The following is a 27,054-nucleotide window of genomic DNA, read 5'->3' on the forward strand; positions in this document are numbered from 1 at the left end:
ATTTCAGACAATGATCTGCTTTCATGACTTTAAAGAATGTTGACATCATTTCACATGAGAATAATTATGATTTTGTATAACAAAATATTGATCATTACTTTCTCCAGGATATAATTCTAAACTATAAATTACAATGAGGAATAAATAAATATAGGTAATGAGAGCAAACCCCTTGGTATTAAAAAAGGGGTATATTGTAGGTTACGTCTTCAACTAAATTAGGTTTGTTGTCAGCAAAAAGAATGCAGTGAACTGTTCAAGCAATATTACATCAGTTGCCAATTTTTCCATCTACCCAGTGTCATTTATGTGCTGTCCGAATTGGAGACATGGTTTATGTTTTTCTTTTCCTTTCTCTTCAATCCACATTAGAGGATATCACAACTTCAATTAGCATCAAAGTAAATAAAAATTATTATTCTTTGTCACTGTTGGTGGGCAATTTTTATAAATAGACCAGTCTAATGATTGTCTATCTCCACACATAATTTCGTATTTAACTATGTTGCTTAAACTTATTTTACATTTCTTGCTGAGCATTTTACTCTGATTTTAATACTAGACAAAAAATGGAATAGAGAGGAGAGGGAAGCTGAAATCTGAACAAGCTCTCCCATAGAAAGCAGTTTTAGAGTTCCAGTGAACAGTCCTAAGCCAGAGAATCACACCAAGTGTGCCATCACAGGACAGAGAGTTAGACAAGAGAGAGAAAGCCAAGGCAAAGAGACACATCTGAGCGCTTGCCAGCAGCCACCGCGGCGGCGGCGGCAGGGTCGCGGCGGAGCCCGCAGGAGACCACAGCCGGGGCCATACCTGAGCCCTCACACAGAGAGCCGGGACGAAGGAGCCAGACAGAGCGGGCGAGCGGATTCTACTCAACACCAGCAAGAAGCGACAAGGAGCGGACATCTTCATCCTGCTGTTTGCAGACCAGAGACGACCCAGGATCCAGACTCGGCGTGAGTACAAGCCCGACGTCCTCACTCCTTCTCAGGTAGCAGAGGAGGGAAGTCCACCCCTCCCCCCCAGCACTGGAGGTATCCATCTTGGATACCAACAAAGCTTGGAGAAGCTGCCAGCTCCAACTCAGGCCTTGGAATAAAATGAGTCATTTAGCAGGTCACAAAAACTTAACGGCAAAATGACCTGACAGACTCAGCTCCATCCAGGGAAAAGTCACCCAGCTCATGCGCCAGCCATTGGAGTGGCTTTCCTCACTGGGTAACCAGACCCAGAGGCTGCCCCTCCCACTAGCAGCCTCAACAATCAATTGAAAAACCGAAACCCTGAGAATGGCTCCAGGCTGGGCTCTGTGAGTTTTTTCACAAAATAGCCCCAGGAAAAAGCTACTGATTGATGAAAGGCCTCAACTCTACCCAGAACCTAGCCTCACCACTGCATCCCCCTCTTTTGTGATTCTCAAAGCAGATCACCCTCCCAGAAAACTAACCTGGGAGGGGGATCTCAAAATCTTGGGTAAAGCAAAGCATTTTTCTGCCTGTTTGAACAAACTGACTTAAGAAATCAATCAAGCCACAGGACCTCAAGCTGACCAGAGACTCCAACAAGAGGCTGGTTACAGACAAAAGGGAGATACAGGATTCTTCCCACCCCTCCCAAAAAAATAAAAAAAAAAATCAAAGAACTTTTTTTTCTTCTTCTTCTTTTCTTTTTTCTTCTTTTTTTCTTTTTTTTTTTTTGGTACCTTGTATATATAAAATTTTTTTTTCCATTTCTAAAAATTTTATTAATCCTTAATTTTTGCCTTTTTTGAAAAAATAATTGTTTTCCAGTAACTTTTTTTTCCTCTTATAATTTTTATTTTAGGAAGACGTGAATGTGCGTTTTCCTTTCTTTTCTTGTCTTCTTTCTCTTTATTTCTTTCTTAACTATCCTTTTGTTTTTCGTCTAGCTCTACTGAACTTCTGATCTTTTTTCTCCCTTCCTTATCATTCTCACCTTTTCCTCTCTTTTGATCTTCTTTATGTGACTTAACTCTTGTCCTGCACATCCTCAGATAAACCCGTAGTTAACTAGTACACCCTATCCCCCATTGTGTACACACTTAATCCACAAATTTATTACTCAATTCAAAATCTCTGAGACTTAAATTCCTTAATAGCAGTACTACCTCTTTATACCTATATAATATTTTAGGCATTTTTTTTAAGTTTTTCACTTCTCCTCTAGGTCCCTTCCCTTCTCTTAATATACTCACATTCCTCTCTAAATAGATGGTCTTTTAATCTCCATAATAATATTAATTTTTATGTTTCTATTTTTTTCTGGTCTCTTTTCATTTCCCTTTCTTCTTTTTTTCTCTCTCTCTACTTGCATCCTACCCAACCTATTTCCTGCATTAGGATTAGGACATAGTTAACTCTCCCTGTGCCTCCCCACACCAATCTATTCCTATTTTCTACACACATTTCTCCCTAACCCTAATAATTTCTGGTTTTCCAAATTCATCTCTGCGGTTCGAAGCCCATTAACATATAGTTGTTTGATGTTGAATAGATGTATCTGTTGAACTAGAGTGTATCTGTAGACTATTGACTGTACAAATGCAAACTTTGATTGATGGTTGCCTTAAGATAGTGTTCTAGCAAAAAACTGGTGCTATTTTCATCTCAAATGGGCAGAGTAAGCCAGAAAAACACAAGAAAATGGCAAATCCGGATATCTCAATTCCCAATCTTGATAATCAGGGGTCAGAACAGATAATGAATAATCCAGAGGAGGGTTCCAAAATAGCTCTACAAACACTGCTGGCAAACATGATAAATGAGAAGTTTGACAACTTACAAAAGACTCTGTATGAGCGTGAAAGGGAGAGAGAGGAGGCATCCCAAAAGCTTATACAGAAATATCATGAGCATGAGGAAGCTACTCAAAAACTGATACAGGATTTGCGTGAACAACTTGAGAATACTCAAAGAGAAAGGGAGGAATGGCGTGAGCAGGCTGAGAACACCCAAAGAGAACTGCAGGAATCCCACAAATGGGAGGAAAGAGAACTACAGGAATCCACGAACGGGAGGAAGCTAATCAAAGAGTAATACAGGAATTGAGAGACCAGGTAGAGAATACACAAAGATCACTAAAGGCATTCATGGAATCCATTAACAAAGAGTTGAAGGAAATCAGGGAGAACACAAAGGGATTGCTGAATGGAACCCAACAGAAGTAATGGTAGTCCAAAGAAACCATAACCAATCAACTAAGTGATTTGAGAACAAACACTGAACACCAAATTAAGGAAGTAAAGAAATTCATACAAGACCTAACACAGAGTTTCAACAAAGAACTTGAAGCCATCAAAGCTGACCAATTAGAAGGAAAAGAGATAAAAAAATAAAAAAAAACAAAGTAGAAAGTCTTGTTAGCAGGTTAGACCATTCTAAAGATTGAAACTCAGGGATTGAAGACAGCCTAGATATTATAGAGAAAGAACTTAGAACCATCCAAGACAAGTCCAAGAAATATGATAGATCTATCCAACACCTGGAAGACACCATCAGAAGGCCTAATCTAAGGATAATGGGTGTAACAGGATCCTAGCAGAGAACTTCCCAAACATACAAAAAGATAGGCCTATTCAGATACAAGAAACTTTTAGAACCCCAAATAGACTAGAACAGAATAGGACATACCACCGTCACATTACAATCCACACAGGATCAACTCAGACCAAGGAAAAGATCCTTAAAGCTGTCAAGGAGAAAAGGTTAATCACCTATAAAGGGAAACCAATAAGAATCACCTCAGATTTCTCAGCAGAGACAATCAAAGCAAGAAGAGCCTGGAATGACGTATGCCATGCCCTGAAAACAAACAACTATCAACCAAGAATACTGTACCCAGCTAAACTCTCCTTCATAACTGATGGTCAAAGAAAAACCTTCCATAGCAAAGAAAAATTGAAACAATACATCTCCACCAAACCAGCCCTACAAAAGATTCTTAAAGATGTCCTACACATAGAAAACCAACAAGACCACAATAAAGGCCAAGAAACTGCACCCAAACTCAGAATCCAATAACCATAGGAAGAACCCAGTTTTCGCAGCCGCCAAGAAGGTAGATAACATGGCAGAAACTCCGAAATACCTCTCAGTCTTATCTCTTAACGTTAATGGACTGAATTCTCCAATTAAGTGATATAGACTGTCGATTTGGATTAAAAAAACAAGACCCTTCTATCTGCTGCCTTCAGGAGTCACATCTTGACTGTAAAAACAAACACATTTTCAATGTTAAAGGCTGGAACAAAATCTACCAAGCAAACGGCCCTCATAAACAGGCGGGAGTTGCAATCCTAATATCAGATAAAATAGACTTCAAATTAAAATTTGTGAGAAGAGATAAAGAAGGTCGCTACATACTAATTAAAGGATCTCTCCTTCAGGAGGATATTACAATTCTAAATATCTATTTGCCAAACAATGGAGCACCCAAATTTATCAAAGAAACACTACTATCCCTCAAATCCCATATAAATCCAAAGACAATAATTGTTGGGGATTTTAACACACCACTCTCCCCACTAGATAGATCAACTCGGCAAAAACTCAACAGAGAAACCGCAGATCTAAACAGCTGCATAGATCAACTAGACTTAACAGACATCTACCGAACATTTCACCCATCAGCATCAGAATACATGTTTTTCTCAGCAGCACATGGAATGTTTTCTAAAATAGACCACATTTTAGGCCACAAAGCAAACTTGTCTAAATTCAGAATCATTGAACTTATACTTTGCATCCTCTCTGACCACAAGGAAATAAAATTAGAATTCAACACCAAAATCCACCAAAGAAAGTCCGGCATCACATGGAGGCTGAACAACATACTGCTGAATCATGAGTGGCTCATGGAAGAGATCAGAAAGGAAATTCAAATGTTCATGCTATTCAACAAAAATGAACACACAAATTACCAGCTCCTCTGGGACACAGCAAAGGCAGTACTCAGAGGCAAGTTTATAGCTCTGAGCTCCTACATCAACAAGTTGGAGAGATCTGAAACTAACAGTTTAATGACACATCTAAACCTCCCTGAAAAAGAGCAGCAAGATATACCCCAATCCAGTAGATGGAAAGAAATAATCAAAATTAAATCAGAATTAAATGAATTAGAATCCAAAAAAAACTATAGAATGAATCACCAAAACAAAGAATTGGTTCTTCGAAAAACTTAACAAAATGGACAGACCCTTAGCAAATCTTATCAGAAAAAGAAGAGAACACACCCAAATTAATAAACTCAGAGATGAGAATGGAAACATCACTACGGAAACATCTAAGATTCAGAACATTATAAGGGAATACTTCTCAAAACTTTATGCTAACAAGTTTGAGAACTTGACAGAAATGGACCTTTTCCTAGCAAATATTGACATGCCAAAACTAAACCAAGATGAGTTAAACCAGCTTAACAGGCCCATATCAAGCACTGAAATAGAAACAGCAATAAGAGACCTCCCAGCTAAGAAAAGTCCAGGACCAGATGGTTTTACAGCGGAATTTTACAAGGCCATCAAAGCAGAGCTCACGCCAACACTCCTCCAACACGTCAATAAAATTGAAAGAGAAAGCTCACTACCAAACACATTCTATGAAGCCATCATAACCCTCATCCCAAAACCAGGCAGGGACTCATCAAAGAAAGAGAACTATAGACCCATTTCTTTGATGAATATTGATGCAAAACTTCTCAACCAAATTTTGGCCAATCGACTTCAACAATTCATCCAAAAAATCATACACCATGATCAAACAGGATTCATTTTAGGGATGCAAAGCTGGTTCAATATATGCAAATCAATTAATATTCATCACATCAACAGGAGCAAGAATAAGAACCACATGGTTATCTCAATAGTGCAGAAAAAGCATTCGACAAGATCCAACAACCCTTCATGATGAAGGTTTTGGAAAAATTAGGAATCCATGGAACATTCCTCAATACAATAAAGGCTGTATATGACAAACCTACAGCCAGCATTATACTCAATGGTGAAAAACTAAAGCCATTTCCTCTTAACTCAGGAACAAGACAAGGATGCCCACTCTCTCCACTTCTCTTCAATCTAGTACTAGAATGCCTAGCTACAGCAATAAGACAAGATGCAGACATAAAGGGGATCCAAATAGGGAAAGAAGAAATACAACTCTCCCTCTTTGCAGATGACATGATCTTGTATTTAAAGAATCCCATAGACTCCACTCCCAAATTACTCAAGCTGATAAAAAACTTTGGCAAAGTAGCAGGTTATAAAATTAACCCCCCAAAATCAATGGCTTTTCTGTATGCCAACAATGAGAAAAGTGTGGCTGAAATTAGGAAAGCAACTCCATTTGTAATAGCGCCACAAAAAATAAAATACCTAGGAATTAACTTAACTAAAGAAGTGAAGGACCTCTATGATGAAAACGTTAAAATCTTGAAAAAGGAAATCAACACAGAACTAAAAAAATGGCAAAGCCTCCCATGCTCCTGGATTGGAAAGATTAACATCATGAAAATGGCAATACTTCGCAAAGCTATGTACAAATTCAAAGCGATACGTATCAAAATTCCAACCTCATTCTTCAAGGAAATACAAGAGGCAATCCTAAAATTCATATGGAACAATAAAAGACCCCAAATAGCAAAAATGCTCCTCAACGGAAAGAACACTGCTGGAGGAATATCAATACCAAATTTCAAACTCTACTATAAAGCCATAGTAATCAAAACAGCTTGGTATTGGCATACGAACAGACCTCAGGACCAATGGAATAGAATTGAAAACCCAGAAATGAACCTACAGACCTATAGCCATCTAATCTTCGATAAGGGAGATAAAACAATTGAATGGAAGAAAGACAGCCTCTTCAGTAAAAGGTGCTGGCAAAATTGGCTAACTACATGTAGAAAACTAAAGCTAGATCCTTATATATCACCCTGCACCAGAATCAACTCCAAATGGATCAAAGACCTTGAAGTCAAAGCACACATTCTGAAAACTTTACAGGATGGAATAGGAGAAACCCTAGGTCTCCTTGACTCAGGCCGCAATTTTCTGAATAGAGACCCGGAAACACAACAAATCAAAGAAAGGTTGGACAAATGGGATTGCATAAAGTTGCAGAGCTTCTGCAGGGCAAATGACATAGCTGGCAAGATCAATAGAAAGCCCACCGATTGGGAGAAGATCTTTACTAGCCATACAATGGACAAGGGTCTCATATCTAAAATATACTTGGAACTCAAAAAATTAAACCCCCCAACAACCAATCCTCAAAGAAACAACTGCCCAATAAATAAGTGGGCGAAAGACTTAAAGAGAAACTTTTCCGAAGAAGAAAGAAGGATGGCCAATAGACACATGAAGAAATGTTCAACATCCCTAGCCATAAAAGAAATGTAAATCAAAACAACATTGAGATATCACCTCACCCCAGTTAGAACGGCAAAAATCAAGAACTCTAACAACAACAGATGCTGGAGGGGATGTGGACAGAAAGGAACCTTACTTCATTGTTGGTTCAACCACTTTGGAAAGCACTATGGAGGTTCCTCAAAAGACTTCACATAGATCTCCCCTATGATCCAGCAATCCCACTTTTGGGCATTTACCAAATGTTTACAAACAAGACCACACTAAAGCTACCAGCACAACTATGTTTATTGCAGCATTATTTACCATAGCTAAGATCTGGAACCAACCCAGATGCCCCTCAGTAGATGAATGGATCAAGAAAATGTGGTATATATACACAATGGAATTCTATGCCTCCATTAGAAAGAATGAAAAAACTTGGAAAAAATTATATTAAGTGAAGTAAGCCAGGCCCAAAGAAACATAGGTCCCATGGCTTCCCTTATTTGCAATATCTAGTATATTTATGAGTCAAGCGGAAAAGTTCAGATAATGTGAAGTCAGGAAAATTAACCCTTAGATATGTATTTTCATTTTTTTTCTTTCATGCATGTGTTTCTACCGCATTTATAAGATTATCTCTTTGTTGCTTTGTATGTCTCTCCCCCACAGTATAACCCCTGCTTTCACTATATTTTATGTCAATATAACTTGTGGAGGAGGTGGGGAAAAACCTGTTGTTTAAGGATACATGTAGACCTGTTGCAACAATTAGAAGTACAAGTTGTCATGTCCAAAACGAGCTTTACAACGTCGGTGCGGGGGGAGGGGGGAAGTGGGGAAGGAGGAGGATTGGGATTGGGGGGGAGGGAGGAGGCTGGGAAGGGATGTGAAGGGTAAACAAAGGAGGAGGCTGCAATGCTTGGTAAGAAATGTACGCATTATCCTGCCCCTGTAATTGTAACCCCTCTATACAGTATGTTCCCAAATAAAATAAAATAAAATTAGAAAAAAAGGAATAGAATAAAAGAGATAACTCTTGTAATTATTGTTTACACACATAGAATGAGGCATTGCTCTGTGTATAGAACTAGATAGGGTAGCTCTGATGGCATAGTAGTATAATTGAAGGAAAACAAGAATGGGAGAATGAAAGAAAAAGTAAAAGTTTACAAATTAGGAAATTGGAATGTAGGAAAAAAGAAATAGTAATAAAATATAATATTTAAGTGAAATAGCAAACCATAAATCACAATACATATCAGTATTTGACAGAAATACAAACAAACAACAAATGATCAGGCATAAAAAACAAACAAAACAGATCTTGATGGGGAAGATGACGGAGGAGAATTTGGCTAAACAAGATCTCACATAGAAAGCAGTTTTAATGTTCCAGTGAACAGACCTAGGCTAGAGAATCACACCAAGTGTGCCATCACAGTACAGAGAGTTTGGCCAGAGAGCAAAAATCCAGGAAAAGAGACAGATGTGAGCACTTGCAGTATCCTTGGCTGCAGTGGCAGCGGAGGCAGCCATAGCTGCCATACCTACAGAAAGAGTGCAGGACAAAGGCATCGGATGCTGCAGATGCGTGGATTCCACTCAACACCAGCAAGAACTAACAAGGAGCAAATATCTTCATCCTGCAGATCTCAGACCAAAGATGGCCCAGGAACCAAGACTCTCTTGTGAGTAGAACCCTGACATCCTCACTCCTTCTCAGGGAGCAGAGGAGGGAAGGCAACCCCTCCCCCACTAACGGAGGTCTCCATCTTTGATACTGACAAGGAGTGGCTGAGCAACCAGCTCCAACTCAGGCCTTGGAAGAAAACAAGAGTCATTTTGCAGGACACAGGAACCTGAACTGAACTGCCAGGCTCAGCTCTACCCTGAGGAAAGTCACCAAGCCCAGACAGAAAGAGCTCTGCCTCAGAGGAGTGACTTTCTTCACTGGGTAAACAGAGCCAGAGGCTGCCCCTCCCTACAGTAGCCTAGACAAACAATTAAAACTCAGTAAACATAAACCCTGAGAATGGCTCTGGCTGGACTCTGTCAGTGTCTCAGGAGTAAGGTCCTCAGGGAAAATCTTTGCTAAAAGGCCTCAACGTAGCCTCATCACAGCATCTCCAAACTAGGGGAAACAGCCATCTCCCTCTTTTGTGATACTCAAAGCAGATCTCCCTCCAACTGAACTAGCCTGGGAGGAGGATCACAAAATCCTGGGTAAGGCAGAGAAATTTTCTGCCTGCTCAAACAAACTAACTTAAGAAACTAATCAAGCCAAAGGAAAACCAAACACCACAAGCAGACCAGACTCTACCAAAAGACTGTTTACAGACACAGGGGAGATACAGAATCTTCCCATTCCCCCTCAGCACCCCCCCCACACACACACACAAAAAGAGAAAGAACTCTTTTTTGTACCTTTTCAAAAATTTTTCCTTAAAAATTGTTTTCTGTTAATTTTTTTCCTCTCATAATTTTTATTTTAGCTGTATATGTGTGTGTATGTGCTGTTTTATTTATCCTCTTTTGAACTTTTGGTCCTTTTTAAAATTCTTTTCATTTTTTCTCTTTCTTTTTTCACGTGACTTAATTGCTGTTCTACTCATCCCCAGATATATACCCATCGCTGAGTATTAGACTTTATCTCCTATTGTGTACATTCTTAATCCACAAATTTATTACTCAATTAATAACCTCGTAGGCTTAACTTCTTTAATAGCAGTATTATATCTTATAACTATAATTTTCAAGTAACTAATTTTAATAATTTTCATTTTTTAGTTTTTCATGTCTCCTTTCTATCCCTCCCCTCCCCTCATCCTATGCTTTTATTCACTTAATATATTTCTTTATAATTACATAAATTTTAAGTATTTCACTTGTTAAATTTAAATTTTTGTTTTTTTCATTTTTATTGTTTTTTTTTAATCTTTCTCCTATCATTTTGTCCAATCCATTTCCCTCTCTGAGATTAGGACTTGGTTAATTTCACTGTCCTTTTGCCTCTCCACATCCCTCTAATCCTATCTTTCCCCACATTTCTCCCTAAACCTACGAATTTCTGATTTGCTAAATTCTTCTTTGCTATTCTTAGCCCATTAATCTATAGTTTAATAGATAGTATTTGTTGAACTAGATTGTGTCTGCAGCTATTTTGAATAAGCAACTACAGGACTTTGTTTCATGCTTACCTTAAAATAATGTTATAGCACAAAATTGGTGTTATTTTCATTCAAAATAGGCATAACAAGCCAGAAAAAAAACAAGAAAAATGGCAAGTCCAGGTCCCTCAACTCCTATTCATGATAATCATATGACAGAACAGTTAATGATTAAGCTAGAGGAGATTTTCCCCAAAAGCTCTACAAACACTATAGGTAAACATGGTGAATGAAAAGATTGAAATACTGCAAAGGACTCAGTGTGCACATGATAGGGAGTGAAAGGAGGCAACCAAAGATTTATACAGGAATCTCGTGAGCATGATGATGCTACTCAAAGATTTTAATACAGGAATTGCGTGAGCAGGTTGAGATCAAAGAGAAAATAAAGGAATTGCATGAGCAGACTGCAAACAGTCAAAGAGAAAGACAGGAATTGTGTGAACAGGCTGAGAACAGTCAAGAGAACTACAGGAATTGCATGAAAACAAGGAAGTTAATCAAAGAATAATACAGGAAGCTAATCAAAGAATAATACAGGAAATGTGAGAGCAGGATAATAATGAAGATCAATAGAGGCAATTAATGGAATCCATAAACAGACAACTGAGCCCAAGGAAACAATAACCAATCAACTAAGTGATTTGAGAATAAACACTGAACACCAAATTAAAGAAATAAAGAAGTTTATAAAAGATCTAAAACAAAATTCCAACAAAGAATTAGAAGCCATCAAAGCTGACCAACTAGAAGGAAAAGAAATAAAAAATAAGTAGAAAGTTTTGACAGTAGGTTAGACCATTCAGAAGATAGAATTTCGGGGATTGAAGACACCCTACACATTATAGAGAAAGAACATCAAACTACCCAAGACAAATCCAAGAAATATGATAGATCTATTCAACATTTGAAAGACACCATCAGAAGGCCTAATCTGAGGATAATAGTCTCGGAAATTTGTTTAACAGGTTCCTAGCAGAGAACTTCCCAAGAATGCAAAAAGATAAGCGATTCAGGTACAAGAACCTTTTAGAACCCCAAACAGACCATACCAGAACAGGATATACTACCATCATATTATAATCTGCACAGGAGAAATTCAGACCAACGAAGAGGTCCTTAAAGCTGTGAAGGAGAAAAAGATAATAACCTATAAAGGGAAACCAATTAGAATCACCTCAGATTTCTCAGCAGACACAATTAAAGCAAGAAGAGCATGGAATGATGTATGCCATGCCCTAAACACAAACAACTATCAATCAAGAATATTGTACCCAGCTAAACCCTCCTTCATAACCAAAGGTCAAATACAAACCTTTCATAGCAAAAAAAAAGAAAGAAAGAAAGAAAGAAAGAAACAAAATATCTATACCAATCCAGTCCTACAAAAGATACTTAAAGATGTCCTACACATAGAAAACCAACAAGACCACCATAAAGGGCAAAAAACTGCATCCAAAGTGAGAATACAAGAATGAAAGGAAGAATACAGTAGTCTCAGACCCCAAGACAGGAGATAACAGGGCAGGAACTACCAAACAATTCTCACTCCTAACTCTCAAAATTAATGGACTTGGGCTGGGAAGGTGGCTCAGTGGTAGAGTGCTTGTCTTGCATGCCTGAGGCCCTGGGTTCGATTCCTCAGCACCATATAAGCAAAAAGAAAAAAGCAGGAAGTGGCACTGTGGCTCAAGTGGTAGAGTGCTAGCCTTGAGCTGAAGAGCTGAGGGACAGCGCCCAGGCCCAGAGTTCAGGCCCCTGACTGGACCCAAAAAACAAACAAACAAACAAAAAACATTAATGGACTTAACTCTACAATTAAGTAACATATGATGTCTAGTTAGATTCGGCTGCCCTCAGGGGTCATAATTTCCCAATAAAAACAAACACATTTTGAATGTGAATGGCTGGAACAAAAACTACCAAGCAAAAGGTTCCCAGAAACAGGCAGAAGTTGCAATCCTAATATCAGATAAAATAGTCTACAAATTAAAATTATTGGAGACTTTAGTACAACACTCTCCACACTAGATAGATCAACTCGGCAAAATCTCAACAGAGAAATCGCAGATCTAAACAACTGCATAGATCAACTAGATTTAACAGACATCTACCGAATATTTCACCTAGCAGCATCAGAATACACGTTTTTCTCAGCAGCCCATGGAACATTTTCCAAAATAGACCACATTTGAGGCCACAAAGCAAACTTGTCCAAATTCAGAAACATTGAAGTTATACCTTGCATTATCTCAGACCACAAGTGAATAAAATTAGAACTCAACACCAAAAGCCACCAAAGAAAGTCCGGTATCACATGGAGGCTGAAAAACACACTGCTGAATCACGAGTGGGTCATGGAAAAGATTAGAAAGGAAATTCAAATGTTCATGCTATTCAACAAAAATGAACACACAAATTACCAGCTCCTCTGGGACACAGCAAAGGCAGTACTCAGAGGCAAGTTTATAGCTCTGAGCTCCTACATCAACAAATTGGAGAGATCTGAAACCAACAATTTAATGAGACATCTGAGCCTTATTGAAAAAGAGCAGCAAGATAAAGTACAATCCAATAGATGGAAAGAAATAAAATCAAATCAGAATTAAATGATTTAGAATACAAAAAAAAAAAACCATAGAAAGAATCAACGAAAACAAGAGTTGGTTCTTCAAAAAAATTAACAAAATTGACAGACCCTTAGAAATTTTACCAAAAAAAGAAGACAACACACCTAAATAAATAAACTCAAAGATGAGAATGGAAACATAACCACAGAAAAAAACAAGATTCAGAACATTATAACGGAATGCTTCTCAAAAGTTTATGCAAATAAGTTTGAGAATTTGGCAGAAATGGTCCTTTTCCTAGCAAATATTGACATGCCAAAAATAAACTAAGATGAGTTAACTCATTTTAACAGGCCCATATCAAGCACTGAAATAGAAACAGCAATAAGAAATCTCCCATCTAAGAAAAGACAAGGACCAGATGGTTTTACAGCAGAATCTACAAAGCCTTCAAAGCAGAGCTTACAATACTACTCCAATTCTGCAAAGAAATTGAAAAAGCTCACTACCAAACTCAATCTATGAAGCCATCAAAACCATCATCCCAAAACCAGGCAGGGACTCATCAAAGAAAGAACCCTATTTCTTTGATGAACATTGATGCAAAACTTAACAAAATTTTGGCCAATCAACATCAACAATTCAGCCAAAAAATCATACACTACAATGAGACAGGATTCATTTCAGGGATGCAAAGCTGGTTCAATATATGCAAATCAATTAATATAATTCAACACATCAAAAGAGCAAGGATAAGAATCACATTGTTGTCTCAATAGATACAGAAAAAGCATTTGACAAGATCCAACACCCCTTTATGATGAAGGTTCTGGAAAAAAGTATGAATCCAGGAAACATTCCTCAATACAATGAAGGCTGTATTTGACAATACTACAGGCAGCATTATACTTAATGGTGTAAAACTAAAGACATTTCCTCTTAACTCAGGAATGAAAAAAGGATGTCCACTCTTTCCACTTCTTTTCAATCTAGTATTACAATGCTAATTACAGTATAAAACACAAGAAGGAAACATAAAAGGGATCCAAATAGGGAAATTTGAAGTAAAATTCTCCCACTTTGCAGATGACATGTTATTGTATTTAAAGAATGCCACAGATTCCACTCCCAAATTACTCCAGCTGATTCAAAACTTTGGCAATGGCTTGAAATCAGGTTCCAGGAAGATGGCGGAGGAGAAGCTGGAGGCTAAACAAGCTCTTGCATAGAAAGCAGTTTTAGAGTTCCAGTGAACTAAGCCAGAGAATCACACCAAGTGTGCCATCACAGGACAGAGAGTTAGGCCAGAGAGGGAAAATCCAGGCAAAGAGACAGATCTGAGCACTTGCGAGTAGCCTCTGCTGCGGTGGCAGTGGTGGTGGCAGCAAAACAGAGAGTCCGGGATGAAGGAGCCAGATGCGGTGGGTGAGCAGATTCCACACAACACCAGCAAGAACCGACAAGGGACGGACATCTTCATCTTGCAGTTTGCAGACCAGAGATGACCCAGGAACCAAGACTCGGCATGAGTAGAAGCCCGACGTCCTCACTCCTTCTCAGGGAGCAGAGGAGGGAAGGCCACCCCTCCCCCCAAGTACCAGAGATCTCCATCTTGGATACCGACAAAGCTTGGTGGAGCTGCTAGCTCCAACTCAGGCCTTGGAAGTAAACTAGAGTCATTTAGCAGGTCTGCCAGACTCAGCTCCACCCAGGGAAAAGTCATCCAGCTCATGCGCCAGCCCCAGGAGTGGCTTTCTTCACTGGGTAATCAGAGCCAGAGGCTGACCCCCCCCCTCCCCGCAACTAGCAGCCTCAACAATCAACTGAAATTCAGTAAACAGAAACCCTGAGAGTGGCTCCAGGCTGGGCTCTGTGCATTTCTCACAAACTAGCCCCCGGGAAAAGCTACTGTTTGCTAAAGGCCTCAACTCCAAACTTGAGGAAAAAGCCATCTCCCTCTTTTCTGATACTCAAAGCAGATCTCCCTCCCATTGAACTAGCCTGGGAGGAGGATAGCAAAATCCTGGGTAAAGCAGAGCATTTTTCTGCCTGTTCAAACAAACTGACTTAAGAAACCAACCAAGCCACAGGACCACAAGCAGACCAGAGACTCCAACAAGAGGCTGGTTATGGACACAAGGGAGGTACAGGATTTTTCCCACCCCTCCCAAAAAAAACAAAGAACTGATGTTTTTCTTTTTTTTTGTACCTTTTATAAAAACTTTTTTCTAAAACTTTTTTTAAAATTTTTACCATTTTTGACAAAAAATTATTTTCTAGTAATTTTTTTCCTCTTACAATTTTTATTTAGGGGTAAATATGTGTGCGTTTTTCTTTCTTTTTTTTCTTTTTTTTTTTTGTTTTTTGCTTAACTCTACTGAACTTTTGATCTTTTTCTTATTTCTTTCTTATTCTTTTCACCTTTTCTTTTCTTTCGTTCTTCTTTATGTGACTTAGTTGTTGTTCTACACATCCTCAGATAAACCAATAGTCGATTATTAGACCTTATCCCCCATTGTGTACACACTTAATCCACAAGTTTATTACTCAATTCAAAATCTCTTAGACTTAAATTCCTTAATAGCAGTACCTCTTAATACCTAAATAATATTTTATGTATTTTTATTTTTAAGTTTTTCACATCTCCTTTATATCCCTCACCTTCTCTCATTATATCCACGTTCTTCTCTGAATATTTTTAATTTTTACTTCTCTATTTTTTTCTGGTCTATTTTTTTCCCCTTTCTCTTTCTTCTTTTTTCTCTATCTCTACTTTCATCCCATCCAACCTATTTCCTGCTTTGAGATTAGGACTTAGTTAAGCTAAATCTCCTTGTGCCTTCCCACATCTCTCTAATTCTATTTTTCACACACATCTTTCCCTAAACCTAATAATTTCTGGTTTACCAAATTATTCTTTGCAGCTCGTAGTCCATTAATATATAGTTGTTTGATGTTGAATAGATAATTCTGTTGAACTAGATTGTATCTGCAGACTATTGACTTTGGTTGATCCTTGCCTTAAGTAAGTGTTCTAGACAAAACTGGTGTTGTTTTCATCCCAAATGGGCAGAGTAAGCCGTAAAAACCCAAGAAAAATGGCAAGTCCGGGTATCTCAACTCCCACCCATGATAATCAGGGGAGAGAACAGATAATGAATAATCCAGAGGAGGTTTCCCAAATAGGTCTACAAACACTGCTGGCAAGCATGATAAATGAAAATATTGAAAACATACAAAGGACTCTGTATGTGTGTGATAGGGAGAGAGAGGAGGCAAGCAAAAGGTCAATGGAGGCAAACAAAAGGTCAATACAGGAAAAGATTGAAAATCTACAAGGACTATGTATGAGCGTGATAGGGAGAGAGAGGAGGCAGACAAAAGGTGAGGAAACTACTCAAAAAGTGATAAAGGATTTGCGTGAGCAGCTTGATAACACTCAAAGAGAAAGGCAGAATGCCAGGAGCAAGCTGAGAACACTCAAAGAGAACTACAGAAATGGTGTGAACGTGAGGAAACTAAGCAAAGAGTACTACAGGAATCGGGACAGTAGGATGAGAATACACAAAGATCACTAAAGGCATGAATAGAATCCATTAACAAACAGCTGAAGGAAGTCAGTGAGACCACAAAGGGCATGCTGAATGGAACCCAACAGAAGGAATGGGAGTCCACGGAAATCATAAACAATCAACTAAAAGATTTGAGAATAAACACTGAACACCAAATTAAGGAAGTAAAGAAGTTCATACATAATCTAAAACAAAACTTCAACAAAGAATTTGAAGCCATCAAAGCTGACTAATTAGAAGGAAAAGAAATAAAAAAAACAAAGTAGAAAGTCTTGACAGCAGGTTAGACCATGCAGAAGATCAAATCTCAGAGATTGAAGACAGCCTAGATATTATAGAGAAAGAAGATACAACCTTCCAAGACAAGTCCAAGAAATATGAGAGATCTATCCAACATTTGGAAGACACCATCAGAAGGCCTAATCTAAGGAAAATGGGTGTAGAGGAACACCTAGAAACAGAAGTTAATGGTCTAGGAAATTTGTTCAACAAGATAGTAGCAGAGAACTTCCCAAACATGCAAAAAGATAGGCCTATTCAGATAAAAGAAGCTTTTAGAAATCCAAATAGACCAGGCCATAACAGGACATCCCACCGTCACATTATAATCCACACAGGATCAATTCAGACCAAGGAAAAGATCCTTAAATCTCTCAAGGACAAAAGATCAATCAATAAAGGGAAACCAATTAGAATCACCTCAGATTTCTCAGCAGAGACAATCAAAGCAAGAAGAGCCTGGAATGATGTGTGCCAAGCCCTAAAGACATACAACTATCAATCAAGAATACTGTACCCAGCTAAACTCTCCTTCATAACTGAAGGCCAAATAAAAATCTTCTATAGGCAAAGAAAAATTGAAACAATACATCTCCACCAAACCTGCCCTACAAAAGATTCTTAAAGATAGGGGAGCTCTGTGTGAGGACTTTTCAGGAACCTCCATACTGCTTTCCAAAGTGGTTGAACATTAAGATACCACCTCACTCCAGTTAGAATGGCAAAAATCAAGAACTCTAGCAACAACAGATGCTGGAGGGGATGTGGACAGAGGGAACCTTATTTCATTGTTGGTGGGAGTGTAAGCTTGTTCAACCACTTTGGAAAGCAGTATGGAGGTTCCTCAAAAGACTTCACATAGATCTCCCCTATGATCCAGCTATCCCACTTTTGGGCATTTACCCAAATGTTTACAAACAAGACCACACTAATGCTACCAGCACAACTATGTTTATTGCAGCATTATTTACCATAGCTAAGATATGGAACCAACCCAGATACCCCTCAGTAGATGAATGGATCAAGAAAATGTGGTCTATACACAATGGAATGCTATGCCTCCATCAGAAAGAATGACATTTCCCCATTTGTTAGGAAATGGAAAGGCCTTGACAAATTATATTAAGTGAAGTAAGCCAAGCCCAAAGAAGCATAGGTCCCATGGTTTCCCTTATTTGCAATATCTAGTACATGTATGAGTCAAGCAGAAAAGGTCAGATAATGTGATGTTAGGAAAATGAACCCTTAGATAAGTATTTAAATGTTTTTTTTCTTTCATGCATTTGTTTCTAACTCATTTATAAGATTAATTCTTTGTTGCTTTGTATGTCCCTCCCCCACAGTATAACCCCTGCTTTTACTATATTTGATGTCGGTATAATTTGTGGAGGAGATGGGAAAAACAAATCGTTTAATGGTACAAGTGGACCCGATGCAACTATGAGAAGTACAAGTACTCATGCCAAAAACGAACTTTACAAATTTGGTGGAGGGAGGGGAGTGGGGAGTGGGAGGATGGGGGGAAGCTGGGAAGAGATGTGAAGGGTAAACAAAGGAGGAGGATGCAATGCTTGATAAGAAATGTACTTATTATCTTGCCCATGTAATTGTAACCCCTCTGTACAGTATGTTCACAAAAAATAAAAATTAAAAAAAAAAGATTCTTAAAGATGTCCTACACATAGAAAACCAACAAGACCACAATAAGGCCAAGAAACTGCACCCAAACTCAGAATCCAAGAACCATAGGAAGATCACAGTTTTCGCAGCCCCCAAGAAGGTGGATTAAATGGCAGGAACTCCCAAATACCTCTCAGTCCTATCTCTTAACATTAACGAACCTAATTCTCCAATTAAGCGACATAGACTGTCTAGTTGGATTCAAAAGCAAGATCCTTCTATCTGCTGCCTTCAGGAGTCACATCTTGCCTTAAAAACAACACATTTTCAGTGTTAAAGTCTGGAACAAAATCTACCAAGCAAATGGCCCCCATAAACAAGCGGGAGTTGTAATCCTCATATCAGATAAAATAGACTTCAAATTAAAATTCATGAGAAGAGATAAAGAAGGTCGCTACATACTAATTAAGGGATCTCTCCTTCAAGAGGATATTATAATTCTAAATATTGATTCACCAAACAATAGAGCACCCAAATTTATCCAAGAAACACTACTTTCCCTCAAATCCCATATAGATCCAAAGACATTAATTGTTGGGGATTTAAACACACCACTCTCCCCACTAGATAGATCAACTCAGCAAAAACTCAACAGAGAAACCGCAGATCTAAACAGCTGCAAAAATATTTCACCTAGCAGCATCAGAATACACGTCTTTCTCAGAAGCACATGGAACATTTTCTAAAATAGACCACATTTTAGGCCACAAAGCAAACTTGTCTAAATTCAGAAACATTGAAGTTATAACTTGCATTCTCTGACCACAAGGGAATAAAATTAGAACTCAATACCAAAAGCCACCAATGAAACTCCGGTAACACATGGAGGCTGAATAACACACTGCTGAACCATGAGTGGGTCATGGAAGAGATTAGAAAGGAAATTCAAATTTTCATGTTATTCAACAAAAATGAGCACACAAATTACCAGCTCCTCTGGGACACAGCAAAGGCAGTACTCAGAAGCAAGTTTATAGCTCTGAGCTCCTAAAGCAACAAATTGGAGAGATCTGAAATCAACAATTTAATGAGACATCTGAACCTCCTTGAAAAAGAGCAACAAGATAAACCTCAATCAGAATTACATGAATTAAAATCCAAAATACTATAGAAAGAATCAACAAAACAAAGAGTTGGTTCTTCGATAAAAGTAACAAAATTGACAGACCCTTGACATATATTCTCAGAAAAAGAAGATAACACACTCAAATAAATAAACTAGGAGATGAGAATGGAAATATCACCACAGAAAAAAACAAAATTCAGAACATTATTAGGGAATACTTCTCAAAACTTTATGCTAATAAGTTTGAATACTTGGCAGAAATGGACTTTTTCCTAGCAAATATTGACATGCCAAAAGAAAATCAAGATGAATTAAACCAGCTTAACAGGCCCATATCAAGCATTGAAATAGAAACAGCAATAAGAGACCTGCCAGCTAAGAAAAGTCCAGGACCATATGGTCTTAAGCAGAATTCAACAAGGCCTTCAAAGCAGAGCTCACACCAATACTCCTCCAAATCTTCAATAAAATTGTAAGAGAAAGTTCACTCCTGAACACATTCTCATAACCCTCATCCCAAAACCAGGCAGGGACTCATCAAAGAAAGAGAACTATAGACCCATTTCTTTGATGAACATTGATGCAAAACTTCTCAACAAAATTTTGGCCAATCGACTTCAACAATTCATCCAAAAAATCATACACCATGATCAAACAGGATTTATTTCAGGGATGCAAAGCTGGTTCAATATATGTAAATCAATTAAAATAATTCATCACCATCAACAGTTGCAAGGATGACAACCATATGGTTAACTCAATAGATGCATAAAAAACATTTCACATGATCCTACACCCATTTATGATGAAGGTTTTGGAAAAATTAGGAATCCATGGAACATTCCTCAATACAATAAAGGCTGTATATGACAAGCCTCCAGCCAGCATTATACTCAATGGTGAAAAACTAAAGCCATTTCCTCTTAACTGAGGAACAAGACAAGGATTCCACTGTCTCCACTTGTCTTCAATCTAGTATTAGAATGCCTATCTACAGCAATAAGACAAGATGCAGACATAAAGGGGATCCAAATAGGGAAAGAAGAAATACAACTCTCCCTCTTTGCAGATGACATGATCTTCTATTTAAAAAATCCCATAGACTCCACTCCCAAATTACTCAAACTGATTCAAAACTTTGGCAAAGTAGCAGGGTATAAAATTAATCGCCTAAAATCAATGTCTTTTCGGTATGCCAACAATGAGAAAAGTGTGCCTGACATACAACGGACAAGGGTCTCATAACTAAAATATACTTGAAACTCAAATAATTAAATCCCCCAACAACAAATCCTCAAAGAAACAACTGCCCAATAAATAAGTGGAATAAAGACTTGAAGAGAAACTCTCTGAAGAAGAAAGAAGGATGGCCAATAGACACATGAAGAAATGCTCAACCTCCCTAGCCATAAAAGAAATGCAAATCAGAACAACATTGAGATATCACCTCACTCCAGTTAGAACAGCAAAAATCAAGAACTCTAATAACAACAGATGCTGGAGGGGATGTGGACAGAAAGGAACCTTACTTCATTGTTGGTGGGAATGTAAACTTGTTCAACCACTTTGGAAAGCAGTATGGAGGTTCCTCAAAAGACTCCACATAGATCTCCCCTATGATCCAGCAATCCCACTTTTGGGCATTTACCCAAATGTTTACAAACAAGACCACACTAAAGCTACCAGCACAACTATGTTTATTGCAGCATTATTTACTGTAGCTAAGATATGGAACCAAGCCAGATGAACCTCAGAAGATGAATGGATCAAGAATATGTGGTATATATATGCAATGGAATTCTATGCCTCCATCAGAAAGAATGACATTGCCCCATTTGTTAGGAAATGGAAAGACGTAGAAAAAAATACATTAAGTGAAGTAAGCCAAACCCTAAAGTAACATAGGTTCCATGGTTTCTCTTATTTGCAATGACTAGTATATGTCTGAGTCAAGCAGAAAAGGTCAGATAAGTTGATGTTCGGTGAATGAACCCTAAGATATGTATTCAAATATTTTTTTCTTTCATGCGATTGTTTCTATCACATTTATAAGATTATTTCTTTGTTGCTTTGTATGCCCCTTCCTCACGATATAACCCCTGCTTTCACTCATCTTGGTTTAGTTTCGGCATGTCAATATTTGCTAGGAAAAAGTCCATTTCTGCCAAGTTCTAAAACTTATTAGTATAAAGTTTGAGAAGTATTACCTTATAATGTTCTGAATCTTGGTTGTTTCTGTGGTGATGTTTCCATTCTCATCTCTGAGTTTATTTTGGTGTGTTCTCTTCTTTTTCTGATAAGATTTGCTAAGGGTCTGTCAAATTTGTTAATTTTTTTGAATAACCAACTCTTGTTTTTGTTGATTCTTTCTATGGTTTTTTTTTGTATTCAAATTCACTTAATTCTGATTTAATTTTAATAATTTCTTTCCATGTACTGGATTGTGCTTTATCTTGCTGCTCTTTTATAAGGAGGCTCAGATGTATCCTTAAACTGTTAGTTTCAGATGTCTCCAATTTGTTGATGTAGGAGCTCAGAGCTATAAACTTGCCTCTGAGTACTGCCGTTGCTATGTCCCAGAGGAACTGGCAATTTTGGTGTTCATTTTTGTTGAATATCATGAACATTTGGATTTCATTTCTAATCTCTTCCATGACCCACTTGTGATTCAGCAGTGTGTTGTTCAGCCTCTATAGGTTCTTTGGTGGCTTTTGTGTTGAGATCTAATTTTATTCCCTTGTAGTCTGAGCGAATGCAAGGTGTAACTTCAATGTTTCTGAATTTGGACGTTTGCTTTGTGGCCTCAAATGTGGTCTATTTTGGAAAATGTTCCTTGTGCTGGTGAGAAAATGTGTATTCTGATGCTGCTGGGTGAAATATTTGGAATATGTCTGTTAAATCTACTTGATCTATGAAGTTGTTTAGCTTTGTGGTTTCTTTGTTGAGTTTTTGCCGAGTTGATCTATCTAGTGGGGCAAATAGTGTGTTAAAATCTCCAACAAGAATGTCTTTGGAGCTATGTGGGGTTTTGGGGGAAAGTAGTGTTTTTTGGATATATTTGGGTGCTCCGTTGTTTGTGGAATAGAAATTTAGAATTGTAATATCCTCCTGAAGGAGAGATCCCTTAATTAGTATGTAACAACCTTCTTTATCTCTTCTCACTAATTTTCATTTGAAGTCTTTTTTAAAAAAAATTTTATTTTTATTTTTTGTGAACATACTGTACAGAGGGGTTACAATTACATGGGCAAGATAATGCATACATGTCTTATCAAGCATTGCAGCCTCCTCCTTTGTTTACCCTTCACATCCCTTCCCAGCCTGCCCTCGCCCCCCCCCCCCGCGGCACCAAAGTTATAAAGTTCGTTTTTCACATGACAACTTGTACTTCTCATAGTTACATCGGGTCCACCTGTAATCATTTGAAGTCTTATTTATCTGCAACTTCCGCCTGCTTATGGGGGCTTTTAGCTTGGTAAATTTTGTTTCAGCCTTTCACATTGAAAAGGTGTTGTTTTTATGGGCAAGATGTGACTCCTGAAGGCAGCAGATAGAAGGATCTTGCTTTTAATCCAACTAGACAGTCTATGTCGCTTAATTGGAGAATTAAGTTTGTTAATGTTAAGAGATAGGACTGAGAGGTATTTGGGAGTTCCTGCCATGTTATCCACCTTCTTGGGGGCTGCAAAAACTGGGTTCTTCCTATGGTTCTTGGATTCTGAGTTTGGGTGCAGTTTCTTGGCCTTTATTGTGGTCTTGTTGGTTTTCTATGTGTAGGACATCTTTAAGAATCTTTTGTAGGGCTGGTTTGGTGGAGATGTATTGTTTCAATTTTTCTTTGCTATGGTAGGTTTTTCTTTGACCATCAGTTATGAAGGAGAGTTTAGCTGGGTACAGTATTCTTGATTGATAATTGTTTGTCTTTAGGGCATGGCATACATCATTCCAGGCTCTTCTTGCTTTGATTGTCTCTGCTGAGAAATCTGAGGTGATTCTAATTGGTTTCCCTTTATAGGTGATTACCCTTTTCTCCTTGACAGCTTTAAGGATCTTTTCCTTGGTCTGAGTTGATCCTGTGTGGATTATAATGTGATGGTGGGATGTCCTATTATGGCCTGGTCTATTTGGAGTTCTAAAAGCTTCTTTTATCTGAATAGGCCTATCTTTTTGCATGTTTCCTAAGTTCTCTGCTAGGATCCTGTTGAACAAATTTCCTAGATCATTAACTTCTGTCTTTAGGTGCTCCTCTACACCCAGTATCCTCAGATTAGGCCTTCTGATGGTGTCTTCCAAGTGTTGAATAGATTTATCATATTTCTTGGATTTGTTCTTTCTCTATAATATCTAGGCTGTCTTCAATGCCTGAGATTCACTCTTCTGAATAATCTTACCTACTATCAAGACGTTCTACTTTATTATTTATTTCTTTTCCTTCTAATTGGTCAGCTTTGATGGCTTCAAATTCTTTGTTGGAGCTTTGTTTTAGATCTTTTATGAACTTTTTTGTTTGTTTGTTTTGGTTCCGGTCATGGGGGCTGAACTCTGGTCCTGGGCCCTGTCCCTCAGCTCTTCAGCTGAAGGCTAGTGCTCTACACTTGAGACACAGTGTCACTTCAGGCTTTTTTCTTTTTGCTTATGTGGTGCTGAGGAATCAAACCCAGGGCCTCAGGCATGCAAAGCAAGCGCTCTACCACTGACCCACTTTCCCAGACCCTTGTATGAACTTCTTTACTTTCTTAATGTGATGTTCAGTGTTTATTTTCAAATCACTTAGTTGATTGGTTATGGTTTCCTTGGACTCCCATTCTTTTTGTTGGGTTCAATTCAGCATTCCCCTGTGGTCTACTTGACTTCTTTCAGCTCTCTGTTTATGGATTCCATGAATGCCTTTAGTGATTTTTGTCTATTCTCCTCCTATTTCCTGAATACTCTTTGATTAGCATCCTCACATTTATGCAGTATCTGTAGTTCTCTTTGAGTGTTGTCAGCCTGCTCATGCCATTCCTGATTTTCTCTTTGTGTGTTCTCGGCTAGCTCCCACAATTCCTGTCTATCTCTTTGAAAAATATGGAACACTTCATGAATTTGCGTGTCATCCTTTCTAATCTTCTCTGTATCATTCAAAGTTTAGTTAATTTGCTGCCGAAGAGAGCACCGACATTGAGTTTTGATATGCTGGATTGAAATGTAAGAAAACAAGTAAATTATGGTCCCTTTCTAGATTTAAATATAAAAAAAGGTAAATTAGGGGCCATGAATGGATCAGAAGATAACAGAATGTTATCAGAAGACAACACACGTTAACATTGCCGATTGAATCAATATTTTTTTTACCTAGATCCCATTTTTCATAATATTTAAGAGCAAGCACTCTCTAATGGAGACTGAGAATACATCAGAAGGTAATTTCCTCTTTCTATAGTGATTCCTCAGGTAATGTATAGTTCACAAAGAAAATAACTGAAGATTTGAATTTCCCCTACATATTTTTTCCTGAGATATGTTACTTTTTCAGAGGAATAAGTGGATCCTGAGAGATTATTACAATGTCTCTGATAAAAGTCACAAGATCAGGTCGTGCAAGTCCCCATACCATCTTGTGAAATGCAGAACTATCATTCATTAGAAAATAATGGCACTATATAACTTCTTTAGTTAATGAAAAAATTTGAGTATTGTTTTATTGTAAATTGTTGGAAATGTATGTGAATGATGTGATAGAGTGTGTGGGTAGAAATGACATGGACAGGTTTTTGCATTTCTACTGATATCTCAACACCATGTAATGGAAATTACAAAAGTGGAAGTCCAACCGAGTTATTTCTAGATCTGTATTTCTAGAGCTCTACCAAACACAACATGGGCAAGATGTTTTGTGTTGGAAAATTATTTCAAATGGTGTGTGACATTGTTCACAAACATTAGAGGTGGTTTTAGTTTGAGTTATTACCTAATGTCCAAACTGTAAATTAATGACATTCTTAAACATTAAGTTAATATGTTAAGACATGCACTATATTATTATGTGACCTGGAATTCAACTTGAATCCTTTCAATTTCAGGCCTTGGTCATAAGCTGCTAATATTCAGCTATTTATTGTATCTCTTTTCTATATTTAGGGCATTGATTATGAAATTGCTTCTTAGTTTGATCAAAATGTTCATAATATTTGAATGTTGACAGAATTATATATAAAATTTGTATAAATTTATTTATAAATTTATAAATTTATAAATTTTATAAAATATAAAATTATTTTAAAAATTGATAATTTCATGGAGCCTAGCCCTGTAATATCAGGTATGTAATGCATGTAATATCAGTGCAACAGTTTGAGATCTAAGTAGAACTTTTTTGTCACTAGCCAGTACAGAAGATTCATAGAGATGCTCATTTCCACTATCAAATTAGGAAAGGCAGAAGAGGTGTTATGGCTAGCCAGCCAACTTACTAAACCACCCACCAACCACCCAACCAACTCACCAATCAACCAACCACCTATCCACTTACCAATACCCACAATCCACCAACCATCCAATCAACTAACCAACCCACCAACCCACTACCCACCTACAACGACCAAATCCACCAACCAACTTAAACTAACAACCATCCAATCAACCTATCAAAACACCAACCACTCAATCAACCCACCAACCAACAAAACAACCCATATTTTCTGAGGTCAGATCTATGACAGTGGTCATTATGAACAAAATTGTTGCTGTGATAAGACCCAAAACTCAAAACTTCATTCATTTCCAGTGACTGCCAAATATCTCTTAAACTCTCTCCTCGCTTCCTCAAGGGCATCCTGAATCTGGCCCAGTTCTTCCAGCTGTTCCTAGCCTTCCATGGCTGGACAGGCTGCGACTCCAGATTGTAATCCACCTGGAGTCCATAACCATGTCTGGGGCAATGGCAGTGGAGGAAGAGAAGGGTAACTGCTGAATCTGTCACCCTCCCCGCCCCCACCCCCCCTCGCCCTGGGCACATGTTGGACAAGGCACACACTCTGGAGTTGATAACCAAAAACACTGCTCACAAAGAGCATCAGTTTCCCATTTTTTCCTCCCTCCCTCACCTCAGAAGTGGTTTGTGGCTGGATCAAGCCTTGGATTGGTTTTGAACTTGACCATGCAGAATAGCTTAGAGACAAACTTCTGACATTTTAGCCTTTCAATTCCCCACTACACACACAGGGCTGGGATTACAGGTATGTGCCAGGAACTAGGTCTGCCTGATATATGCTGCTATTGTTCCTTTTGTTATACTGTCGTTATCATTTTTGTCTTCACTATTGTGATCATCCTTGTGGTAGTTTTATTATTATAATAAGTATTATTA

The 27,054-nt window shown here is 38.0% G+C and overlaps 1 pseudogene; it reads right to left on the reverse strand.

The window, feature by feature from the left end:
- Positions 1 to 24,767: 24,767 nt before the first annotated feature.
- On the reverse strand, positions 24,768 to 24,861 carry LOC138830016 (U6 spliceosomal RNA; annotated as a pseudogene).
- Positions 24,862 to 27,054: the final 2,193 nt, after the last annotated feature.

Source organism: Dipodomys merriami, unplaced genomic scaffold (assembly GCF_024711535.1).
Source record: "Dipodomys merriami isolate MVZ:Mamm:240054 unplaced genomic scaffold, mDipMer1.0.p SCAF_18, whole genome shotgun sequence".
Taxonomy (NCBI): Eukaryota; Metazoa; Chordata; class Mammalia; order Rodentia; family Heteromyidae; genus Dipodomys; species Dipodomys merriami.